This window comes from Cryptotermes secundus, unplaced genomic scaffold (genome assembly GCF_002891405.2).
Source record: "Cryptotermes secundus unplaced genomic scaffold, Csec_1.0 scaffold560, whole genome shotgun sequence".
NCBI lineage: Eukaryota > Metazoa > Arthropoda > Insecta > Blattodea > Kalotermitidae > Cryptotermes > Cryptotermes secundus.
Window position 1 is genome coordinate 3,513,881 of NW_019729218.1, and position 13,240 is coordinate 3,527,120.

Below are 13,240 nucleotides of genomic sequence, written 5' to 3' on the forward strand. Positions count from 1 at the left end.
GCGGTCACCCATCCAAGTACTAACCACGCCCAATGTTGCTTAACTTCGGTGATCGGACAAGAACCGGTGTATTCAACATGGTATGGCCGTTGACGAAGCAAGCGAACATACTCCCCTATATTTCTTGGACAGAAAGATAGTCAGACGTCCATAGTTTCATCTCGTTTCCTGATTTTAAGATTCTTATTACAGAATCATTATTCTATTTTACATTATTTTCTCACGAGTTGTTTAATATTAACGTTCATTTCCTGTACACATTAGGTCGTAAACAGCGAATGGTCTATAACAGGTGATAATAAGAATAATGTCACTTCCAATATTTGAATGTTTGGGAACAAATCAAGATCATTCACACTTTAAGGTCTATGGAAATACAATTTTGTATACGTGCCGTGAAGGTATGGTAAACATTTCCCCATCCAGGGGCTATACCATGTTCAAAACACCGATTCTTGTATAGTCACCTAAGTTAAGTAGTATTGCACGTGGATAGGAGTTGACTGGTGACTGCTTGGGAACTCCACGTGTAGGTGGTAGTTATCTTACTTTTTTCCGATCTAATTGTATCTCACTTCTGTCTTTGCAAGTTACAATATTAATATTCTGTTCACCATCATTACTAATGAGAACAATTACTCCGTAATAGAAATCTGTAAATCATAAAAACAAATTAAAGCTATGAATGTCTGAAGATCTTTATGGCAATGAAGTTGAGGAAAGGATACGAATGTGCTTAGTCAACGGCCATACCATGTTGAATACACCGGTTCTCGTCCGATCACCGAAGTTAAGCAACATTGGGCGTGGTTAGTACTTGGATGGGTGACCGCTTGGGAACACCGCGTGCTGTTGACGTTAATTTTTCGTTTTTTTTTTTTTCCGGTTACATCCTTCTCTTACTTGCTTCATGAAATTATCATCATCATCTGAATCATGAAATATTACCTGCTAACACTGTTCGAAAAGTAAAACACCCTATTTAGTAAGCCCAAATGACAGGAAGGGTTAAGCGACAGAGAGCAAGACATGGAGATTTTATAACTTAAGATTAATCTAAATATTATTATACCATCCATGCCAACATCCTCAAGCTGACTTCTTGCTCTTCTCGTTAATCTTCCTACAACGAATCTACCAGCATTACATTGTATCACTGGATAATACGAGTCTGCTAGCGCTATGGAACTACCATTATCATCAGAAAAGAGACACACAGACAGACAGAGAAATATTTAAGTGCAAATGTAGCCTTTCCATGCAACCCCGGAGCATTCCAGTGAACCGTACGTGTAATGCGGGAGCATGAAGGGCTGTAGTCGAGCGAGGGCGTCCCAGTCCCTTTTCTTACAGCTGGGGGGCGTCTTGTAAAGACAGAGCTGTCAAACATACGCAACGTAGCCTAAGGGCACAAGAGTGTGAACCCCCCAACCCTGTGGTTCAAGCGACGAGCGAGCCACCTCCTCCCTGAAAACTACCGGTCCCTCAACCACTCAAACACTTTTCCCAAGATTTTATAGAACCAGATTATTCACTACCGTCTTCACAAAAGCCCTCCACTGGTCCCCATCCTCAGCCAGATGAATCAGGTCCATACCACTTCAACATTTTTCCCTAAGATCCAATTTAATATTATCACCCAAGCTTCGTAAGCTCCTTTTCAAATTTTGAAATATTACGTAGTGGTTCAAAATTAGGGCAGAATACGAAATTATTTCTCTGCTTGAAGGAAGCGTAAAAGAGGTAAGAGGATGAGAGGACAGTCGATCGCATTCGGGTACAAGAGCGGTTGTCGAGCTCTGCTGAATAAAAAATAATCTTATTTCATTGGCATTTATAAGAATATCCATTCCCTTCATGCTTGGACATAGCTGTTTGTTTAAAAAAAAATTTATAGGGAAATTTACCATAACTTTCATAAAGGTCTTCAANAAATAAAGGTAAGTGGCTGAGAGGACAGTCGAATCGCATTCGGGTACAAGAGCGGTTGTCGAGCTAGGCATGGAGAGGAGCTCTCGGGAACCAACAGGTTCCGTCGTTAGGAAGTTAGGTGTGACCCTCCTGCAGCTGATTTTGTGTAGAAGAGATTAATTGTGCTTATCGTAATTCATTACATTTTTCTAATATATAAAATTTTTCATATTTATTAATTTTACCCCACCAAATTCTGAAGTTTCTCAGCAATTTATAATATAGAACCAGCATCAAATTTGTTCGAGTCGCATTTAGCAGTTTCGGGGAATATATTCAGGTTTCCTGGAGCCAGAAGTTTTTGTTTCTCTGCATTTGTTAAATATTCACCGTGCTAGAAAATATATTTTAAAATTTTAGATTTTAATCAAAAATGCTATGTACACACCGTTTGTACAATCAGCCACTTCTTGAAAAAAATGGGGGGAAAAGGCCTATTTCAGCTTCGTGTAATTTAGATGAGATTTCTCTTTGATTGACAGGATACAATGAAATTTTATCGATAGTTCTAATAATGACTCAGTATCCAAATCTGTATAAACTATTATTTTCGAACATGAGACTTAGAAACAAAAGGTTAAACATAAGTGACACCTCCAATATATTTTCATTTTATACACTCTACAAAGAAGGAACCGGCGTAGCTCAGTCAGTATGGCAATGGGTCATGGGCTGGATGGCCGAGTTGCGATTCCCGGCAGGTACATATTTTTTCTCTTCTTCTCAATAACGTTTACACTGGCCCTGAGACGCACCCTGAATACCCGGGGCTCTTTCTCCGGAATTAAAGCGATAGAGTCATGAAGCTTACCACACACACACATCCATCTAGTGCCGAGGTTAAAAATTTTGGAGTTATACATCTATTCCCACATACACCGTCATAGCTTTGTGCTTAGCTAATTAATTTACCTCTGCAAGAAATGCAAACAAAACAGCAAGACAAGGAATAATTCCACTTCTAAAGATTGTCATTTTCTCTACTCCATTCAACTATTATCAGCAGCTTAATCCTTTAAAGCCCAGTGGTCATTATATATACCACCTGCTTTAACATACTAAAACTCTTCAGTCTTCCTACAGAGTGTGTTTGTGTGTTTCGTATGGTTCTCACAATAAACAGCCATTATTTCCCTAAACAACATTAACCGATTGTGTGTTGTAGCGGGGACGTAATGCGTTTCCTGTGAGGTACGAACTGAAATCTTATATAAATTGGAAGAAGTTTGAAATGGCCAGTATCAGGTGTGCCTGTGCCTGTCCTTTGTAATTTTCACCAACTTAATGAGGGAAGTACGAAAGTAGAACACAGTAGCCATAGTAGTCCTTCTATGTTGTTGTTGCAGGTAGGGTCTATACAGGGGTGCTTAACTCTCCTGTCCCCTGTAATAAGCATTCGTCTTCATTTACACTAGAGCGCGAATCAAGCCTCAGTCTAATCAGACAGGCGACAGGATGATCAGTCCATCAATCCTTAACCATCCCCTACTTCGAGAGGAATTAGAACCCCCTATACAAATGTTTGCGCTTCTAAAGTTGCTGGGCACACACGGATGAAATCGAGTCTAGTCAAATCGAATCGAGTCGTATGATTTATGAGAAACGGTCAAGAGAAAATTCCTTTCTCCACTCGATTCGAATTGACTGGAAGTCGGTTGGTCAGTGTGCTCAGCCTTAGGCCAAACGGACATTAGAATTGGCGTGATATCTGATATCAGCACTGCGTGAATCTAGCAACAAATGTATTCGAGCCTCTCTGGAAGAACTGAATGGAGCTCGATTAAATTGGATTAATGGTTCGGCAGCAGCTCTATGAAGGAGTCAAATGGAGTAGATTTCCTTCCATATCCTGTTCACCTGAAGACGGATGTACAGAGTCCGTTTTCCACCGCGCAAATTGGCTCGGACCGGCAAGTCTTCTGACTTATAATTGAGAAGTGCCTGGATCGAACTTAATTGGACCACCAAGTTATTCCTATTTAAGTTTCCCTTGGTTCTCTTCAGGCTATTCATGCTAACGTGGGGTTACTACCTTAAATTTTCCCACGGTGGGGGCCAGGGTTCGAGAACAGTTCAGGTCATGTGGGATTCGTGGTGGACAAAGTGCCACTGGGGTAGGATTTCTCCGAGTACTTCGATTTCCCCGGCCAATTCTTATTACACCGACTCCTCCAGATTCATAATCTATCATCCAGGACTGGTGCAATAGGCCAGTTAGTGGCCGTCTCATCAAATGGACTCAAGTCTCACCCCACACCAAGAACTAAAGAGTTTCTACTTTAAATTAGGCCATGGGACATCTTTTTCATGTTCTTGTCAATATATTGTGTATTACCTTTGGAAAATTCGACGTCATACCATGTTACTGACAGCGTCGTTAAACGGTTAAATTTGAGTGGTACCACCTGCTGTCTCTCTCTCTCTATCTTTATTCCTGTTTCTCCCTCTGGAGCATTGGATATCTGTAAAACGCTTCGTTTCACTTCAGTTTAATCTTGCAGACAGACGGTAGGACCCCTTGGACGGGGTATCAGCCCGTCGCAAGACTGCTACCTACACACAGGGTAGCACAAACACAGAATCAACGCAGACAAACATTAATGCCTTGAGTCGGATTCGAACCCACGACCCCAGGTTTCGAGTGGTCTAGAAAGACTTTCTGGCCTTAGACCGCGCGGCCTCTGAAATCTGCACCATATGCCTAACATACTAAAATTCTGCATTCTGCTTACAAAATGCATTTCGCATTGTTCTCAAACAGCGTTTGTTTCCATAAACAACATTAATCTGTTGGGCTTTGCAGCGGAGACGCAGTGTATTTCCTGGGAGGTACGAACTCAATTTTTAGTGAATTTCCTGATGTAGAAGAAAGATTAAAAGTAGGCTCATGCGATCATCATGTTCTGGGTGTATCCCCCTTATTAAATTTTAATGCCTGAAACAATCTTTATGAACTTGGAGAGACTGAAGAAACCCAAAGAATTTTTCAGTCATAGTAACTTCCGGACAGAGAAATGAACTTGGAACTTCCAGGATAACAACACAAGACCGCCAAGTTCGATATCAAGCAGAGAGTTATAATAGCTCCCAGCAGAAGCCTTCTGCATTAGAAGACATGTTGACGGTTTTTCCCCCGCCTTGTAATGTGGAGGGTCACACATCCATACAGAATTGTTCACAGCATCTGTACTAGCAAAATATCTGGCAATTTAACCAAGCTCACACCTTGAGGTGCCTGTTATTGACAGCCTGTGTAATAGGCGTGTATGTGAATCGAGGGTGTTCACAGGAAATTGAACTTGGGGCACTTTCTCAAACCTCCCTTTCACTCGACATCCCTCTCACAACCACAAACACTAAATACAGACTTCGGGGGTTGCATTTGCTTTTGCAACCCCACTTCTGAGTAGTTACTGTTTGGACACTTTGCAGAATTGTTATCAGATCACAAATTTCTTGCTATCAAAACGAAATCTGTCTGTGACGAGAGGAAGACTGTAATAAACATGTAAATAAGTGCAGGTCCTTGTCGCTCGCTCGTGGTATTGGCACATCCGCAGATATGCACCTGACGCCCTTCCTGTCAAGGGTAGCAGAAGAAGTCCTCACGTTCGAACTTCTCTCCGAATTCAGTAACATACGTGTAGTAGGCCTTAAGATAAATGTAAATGGTTATTTTGCGACGGTACATCAAGTGACGAGATTATGTAGCGTCGAAAGGTGCGTGGTTACTTTGAATATTATAATCGTTTATTATGCATGCGAGAGAAAAATGTCGTGACCTATTTGTAAAGTATCATCTCTGTTTTATATAGAAAAACCGATAAAAATTGCGAAAATTGCATAAGATTTAAGCTTCTTTTGATCTTTCGAAACAAGCTTATTCTTTTTTATGGCGAGGAACTTCATAACTTGTACTCTTCGACAAGTATAATTAAAATGATCATTCGTGTTACATAAAATGCTGGGAAGTTCTTAAGTAGCTGCACAACTGGCAGCTTCTCAAGAAGTGCTCAGCTCCATGAGTAAACGAGTGATAAGTTTTAAGCTTTGTACGGCCATTATCATTCACAGTAAAATCTAATGAGTCTTGAGGTGATGTCTTTTTTTTGTGCTCAAAATTACTGGGGTTTCGGACTTTTTGATCTTCATCCGGTATTCTACAAACTAGAAAACACAACGTTTTGGAAACTGGTTCTCTAATTCTGGGTGTTATGCAGCATCGTCAGAACCCTTTAGAATCTACTTTTTTGTGGTTTTGAAGAACTGTGCTCGAACCAGCATCTTCCTGTGAATTATTGAGGGTTATTTTAAATTGTCGCAACTGGGTAATTTTATCTAATCTGGAAGAAGCTCCACAGGGAATGGTTTCCACTTTCTGCACAGTTTGTCATCAGCATGGCTTCTGGAAAACAAACTCGACTCTCGATAACTAATTCCGTCTGCCCGGTCTACCGAGCCCTACAAACACTCAGGTCTGTCTGTTCGCTTAATGTGTACACGGCTAATGTTTCATTACTTCCTTTGGGTCCTTGCTTTTTCTTTTAGAAGACTGAAGGGGGGAAAAATAAGCGTTTCCAGGAGATGAAAGTGAAGTCCCAGCGTATTTTTACACGTCGATGGACACGCGTGTTTGTAAAATATTCAACGTTAAAAATTCGAAGGAAATTCCCTGTGCTACTGCGGCTTAAGTCCGACTAGGAACAGAAGCCGTCTATGCTCGGTTTATGTACACTGTATTCTGAGAATCAGATAATAAATTAGAATAATTATGCTTACTTACTGATTTTCATTACTTATCCCTTGGGGGTTCGTTATCAAAGACAAATGCTTAGATGATTAATGTAATTCTATCTCTTTAGAATATTTGGTGCTTATATAATTGGCTGAAGAATCAGAAAGGAAAAGAGTTTATTTTTTAAAGGCTAGAGGAAGCTTGTTTCACGGATTTCAGTTAATTTTCACGTAAAAATTGTTATTATGAACTTACTTACTTAGTCAAGCATTAGGGACGCGCCACAGCTCAAGCGGTTAGTCGCTGGCTTCCCACCGCGGCGGCCCGGGTTCGATTCCGGGTCTGGTCAAGTGACATTTGTGGTGGACAAAGTGGCGCTGGTGCGGGTTGTCTCCGAGTGCTTCGGTTTCCCCTGCCAATCTTCATTCCACCAATTGCTCCACAATCACCCTCACCTATCATGTGGGTCTGGTACAATAGGCCAGAAGTGGCCGCAGTACAAGGGACTTAGTCCCACTCCACTAGCAATAAAAAAAAATAGTTAAGTATTATACCATGAAGAAATATGGGGAGTGGAGTTATAATTCCACCCTTCTTGGACTTGACACTAGCTAAACGCCGTTATTACTTTGTCCTTCTGTGGAAAGAGCCCCCGGCACCAATTGGATAGGAGGCCGAGTGACCCTGGATTCGGTCTGGACCTTATGGAGAAAAGAAAAATCTTACCCTGGCGGGAATCGAACACGGGTCGTCCACCCCTTAACGCGTCGCTATACCGACTTACATTCAACAAATTTTTATTTCACTGTCTCTACACCCCCCTCGTGCCCTGGCCTCTGTTTTCCAGTTTCATGATAATTTTACAGACGGTAGGACTCCTTGGACGAGTGATCAGCTTGTCGCAAGGCCTCTACCTAAACACAGGACAACACAAACACAGAATAAACGCATACACACACTAAACATCCATGCCTTGTGTGGGATTCGAACCCACGATCCCGGCTTCTGAGCGAGGGAAGACCGTGCATACTTTAGACCGCTCGGCTACCGCGACCGGCACATTCAACAAATACAAACCAAAATCATGACCCCTGTTCGCTTTTACTATATATTGTCGACTTAAAATTTGATCTAATTTCATTGGAAATGCCATGGATAGACACGAGGAATGACGGGCGATAATTCGTATATAGAAAGCATATAAAAAAGCTGTCCCTTTAACAGGCCGTGGAGGCCCATAGAGTTGTGAGACGTCGAAGTTCCGTCATTTTCTAGACAATCGGCTAACAGATGGCGGTGAGGTTGTGAGCCTTACCCGCCGGCCGCCCTATACACTCAGGAAGATTCCTGGTACTCATTTCTGTTAGAGGCTGAGTCGACCCCAGGACCAAATTGCGGCTGAAAGGATTAGGTAAATCTAAAAAATCCAGTGTCCTCATCGGGAGTCGAACTCGCGACCTCCCGCCTTGTAGCATAGTGCCCCAACCGACCATGCTACCGTGTGCCCCATAAAGAGGATATAACAAAGTTCAAATACCAGCATGATCAGAGATTACTTTCAAGAGGTAGACATTAATACGAGGTTAATATCAAAAGGAATATTAAAATAATTATAGTGTTAAGGGTTTGGAGTGGATTGGCAGTACCAGTTCTATAGAAGAAGCAATTCCTCTGACAACTGATCGATTATCTTCTCCAGGTTTTATGCTCCACGAAGTTAGTTGCAACTATTGCGAAATTGTCATGAAAATTCAAACGTGAATGTCAAATTCCGTGCAGCCGGCGTGTACACTTGCGATAACACTGTACGTGTGTGAGGGGTTGCACACATCGTTCGGGCCAAGCAATTACATTCCCTGCGGAGTTATTTCCAGTCCGGTAATGAATGCTGGAGATCTCTAGCGACGTAACAATGATCGTATCGTAAACCAGATAAAAACAGCGTAAATTCTGAAATTTAATGGCGCAGGGACATATCTAGGCGATGTTTCGTGTCGGATAAACACGGCCCCTCGTTTCACTCCGTGGTGATTGCAGACACGCTGAAAGCGTTATCAATTTTCACGAATCCTATATTTATAAATCAACCACTCTTCGGTCTATCTCATAAATTTGTCGATTCAACCCCCCAAAGCCAGTTTAAAATTTCAAGGGATAGGAGGAAACATGTCTAGAAGGTTCAATTTATTATCATTCAACACGTAAGTTAAGCCGAAGAGCCGGGATAGCGTAGTCGGTATTGCGACTGGCTACGGGCTGGACGTCCAGGGATCGGATTTCGACTACCGTTGGGGGTAAGAATTTTCACTTCTCCACGTCGTCCAGACCGGCTCTGGGGCCCACCCAGCCTCCTATCCAATGGGTACCGCGGGCTCACTCCCTGCTGGTAAAGCGGCCTGGGCGTGAAGCTGACCACTCACTTCCCACTAGTGCCGAATTCAAGAAAATGTGGATCTATACATCCACTCCCCCATACGCCTTCATGGCGTAGTGCTTAATTAGTTAAGCACAGGCACAACTTTACCTTTCTTTTTTCCTTGGCACTACAGTCTCAGTGGGCCTAGGCCTACCTCCATGAACTTCTCCGTTCACTTCGGTTTTTTTTTTCTAGAGCTTACACATACGGTAGGACTCCTTGGGCGGGTGATCAGCTCGTCGCAAGGTCTCTACCTGTACATAAACACAGAAAAACACACACACACAAACTAAACATCCATGCCCTGGGTGGGATTCGAACCCACGATCCTGGTTTCCAAGCGAGCGAAGACAGTACATGTCTTAGACCGCTCGGCTACCGTGACCGGCCAGGGACAACTTTACCTTATCTTTTTAGTGAAATAGTGTCCTCTTTCCGTCGCCTTCTATGACTCGCAGGGCTACGGTGGAGTTATTCTAACCCACCTCCACATCTGGTAATATATATCTAATATGGGACATAATGTAAGAAATATGTATCAGTTTCAGGCGTAATGAATTCAGAGAAATAGTCGATAGACATAAAACGGCGATTCTCTGTAGTTAATGGGCGGTTTGTGTTATTAATTTAGTGTTCTGGTGAGGTTTGCGTGCCCTGATCATCAGGAGAGGTTTGTCAGCGGGACGTCACTTCCTGGTAGCTTGACCCACGCTAAGCATTTCGAAGGCTAGAGACTAGAGGTAATATAATCACAGGACCTCAAGGTTCGAGGTTGTGCGTGAGGATAACAACGTAAATTTCTACAAAATTAGGTTCTGAGACATCTGACCATAAAACGGAAACGGGAGAGAAATAATAAAACTGGCATATATCATAAAGAGATCGACGTTCTTACAGAATCATAGAGCCAAAGATTAAGTAAGTAATTGAACATCTTGAAATATAAATTTTACAATCGATTCCTTTTTCGATTATTTACAGTTCACGAGGTATATTTTGTTCCTTATCACCCAGAATTTTTCAACTGATCTAGAACAATAAGTTTTAGGAAGAAATATAGCCTATTTTCCTTCGGTACGACATAGACCATACTGAAAGCGACGCCTCCGACAATTCTTCTTTGCCGCGGGAACGTTTTTACCAAGTTGTTATTTACGAACGACAGTGGGACATACAGAAAGGCCCACAGACTGTCATTTGATATGACACGGACCGCATATAGAGTGGCAAAAGTCTTGTATTGTGGCGCTTATTATTTGCCGCGGGAACGTGTTTTCTGAACCCTTGCTTAATAATGAAAGGAGAGCTACACGTACAGACACAGCCACACAGGCTGATGGGAGGGATTTATGAAGCATACTGCTGAGATGGGTTCAGGTGACGTGACATACATACCAAGTTTCATAAAGATTGGTTCAGCCATTCAAAAGTACTGAGGGGTGGGATTCAACAGATACACAGACAGCGAGTTGTAAGTTTACCTTAATTTTTCCAAAATAAGGAGCATAGGGTAATAATTAAGAAACCATTTACCATTCTCCAGTATCCATAATTAGAGTTTCCAAAATTATATATGTCTGGACACCACTTGAATGAATTATTTAATAAATGGATGAGGGGTGAGCCATAATAATTCGGGCCTTGCACTGCGACCTTCAATGACCTATTGTGCTTCCCCTTTTGATTAACCCTTTATTAATTCTACACTTCGAATGAAATGTAGGGCTTTGTTTATGGGGCGTCATAAAAGTCACTTGGTTCCAAAAATAACTGGCCCAGGTGACGAAATCCTAAATAAGCTATGGCCTCAATAACACAGGATATGTGGGTCTGATTAATATTTTCTTTGGCGCATTTCACAAGTGGGATTATCTGTCAATCCCAGTCCGAAAAGGTGTCCTTTTAGGTGACAGTGTCCTGTAAGTAGTACTGCCACCCATCTTAATTGGTCTCTGTTTAATTTTAACAGATCATTCGTTCGTCTGGCATAGTGTCACAGTATATATATATATATATATATTATTGCTAGTGGGATGGGACTAAGTCCCTTGTACTGCGGCCACATCTGGCCTATTGTACCAGCTCCAAATGATAGGTGAGGGTGATTGTGGAGCAATTGGTAGAATGAAGATTGGCAGGGGAAACCGAAGTACTCGGAGAAAACCTGCCCCAGCACTACTTTGTCCGGCACAAATCCCACTTGACCAGACCCGGGATCGAACCCGGTCCGCCCTGGTGGAAAGCCAGAGACTAACCGCTTGAGCTATGGCGCGGCCACGTCCTATTATAAGCCCTTTTGCCTACCTGATTCTAGTTACGGACTCCCAATGTTTTTTTTTTGTGATTTCTGTTCATCCAGTCTCTGGCCGTTTACTGGACACCCCTTTCTTATATATTTCGTGATACAGGATACTAACAATCTCAGCACAGACAATGTTAGAGAGGGGACAAGTTGAAGCCTGGCAAGTGTAACCAGACTTATCAGTTCCCAGACAAAACCAGTGCACTTTGTCAATGTGTAATGGAGTTTCAAATTGTGTTTTCTCTCACTCGATTTAACTCCACGTAAAACTTCTTCGAGGACGCGTTGTTGTCATCATCATCATCACCATCATCAACATTATTTATAAATATAAATACGTCATTGATTTCGTTAGGGTTGCTTTTGTATTGTGCAATCTGCAGACGGCATCTCGGTGAACACGTAGGACTTCTCTGTCATAAGGAAACCTACTCTAGACAGACGTAGAATAGCAGACAGGCGAAATAATGACTGATAACTTATATTCTTCATGAAACATGGATATCTCTATAGAAGCTGAGAGGCTCTGTTGATCAAGAAATTCCCAAAATATTATAGAAACCGAAATTACATAGCCTTTCTCAGAAAAATTAACCCTGTTCTGAGTCTTTTGAATCTAGTCCATGTAAAAATTTCCTGTTTATATCTTTACTATAAGTTTAGTGACCGGATATCTCAGTCGGTATAGAGACTGTCTGTGGGATGGACTGTCTAGGTTCGATTCTGTGTAGAGGTAAAGATTTGTCTCTTCTCCACTGAGTCCAGACCGGCTCTGGGTCACACTCAGCCCTCTATCAAATGAATAAAGCGAATTCATTCCAGGGGGTAAAGCGTCAGGAAGATAAAGCTCACCACTGACCTCCAGCTAGTGCCAATGTCGAGAATGATGGAGCTACACTTGCACTCCTCCATACGTCTTCATGGCACAGTGCTTCATTACATAATTAAGTTACCCCTGTCAGGCCAGGGAGGCCCATAGGGTTGTGAGACGTTGAGGATCTCATATTATCTAGATAATCGGCTCACAGATGACGGTAAGGTTGTCAGCCTTAGGCTCCGGCCACCCTTTACCCCTAGGAAGATTTCTGATACTCATTTCTGTTAGAGGCTGAGTCGATCTCAGGACTCTAGTGCGGCTGGAATGATTAGTTCAATTGAAAAAAAGAATCAACCTCATCAGGACTCGAATCCGCGACCTTCCAGCTTGTAGCATAGCGCCTCAACCAACTACGCTCCCGCAGAGCAGAAGAGCAGATGTTGCGATCTCATCAGTGCCGGAAATGTGGAGACGATAACAAAGTCCCCAGTATCCTTGGGGACATCATTACTGCAAAAACATATTTTACTTTGCTTCATTCAGCGGTCGTATGCTGCTGCAACTAAATATGCCTCCAGGGGCGAAACAGAGACTCCATTCATTTCGAACATTCAGATCAGTGAGCTGCTCTCTTCTGTGCTTAAAGCTGAGGCCTCCAATTTAGAGGAAATATTATTATTATCATTGTTATTATTATTATTATTATTATTATTATTATGTGAACCTACAGCCCTTTGTTGGGCCTTGATCGCCTTTTCAGTTTCTTGATCCTATACACAGATGGTAGGACTCCTTGGATAGGGGATCAGCCCGTCGAAAGGCCGCTACCTACACACAGGACAACACAAACACAGAATAAACGCACACACGATCCCAGGTTTCGAGAGATCGAAGACAGTTCATGCCTTAGACCGCGCTGCCACAGTGATCGATATTATGAGACAACAGTAACTGACAATTCACGTATAAACCATAATGCACAATAATAATTTAACGTCG

The 13,240-nt window shown here is 42.3% G+C and overlaps 1 non-coding gene across 1 annotated transcript; it reads left to right on the forward strand.

The window, feature by feature from the left end:
• The first annotated feature begins 739 nt into the window (after window positions 1–739).
• On the forward strand, window positions 740–858 carry LOC111865525. Its single transcript, XR_002842986.1, has one exon. It is a non-coding gene; the product is annotated as a 5S ribosomal RNA (ribosomal RNA).
• The last annotated feature ends 12,382 nt before the right edge of the window (window positions 859–13,240 follow it).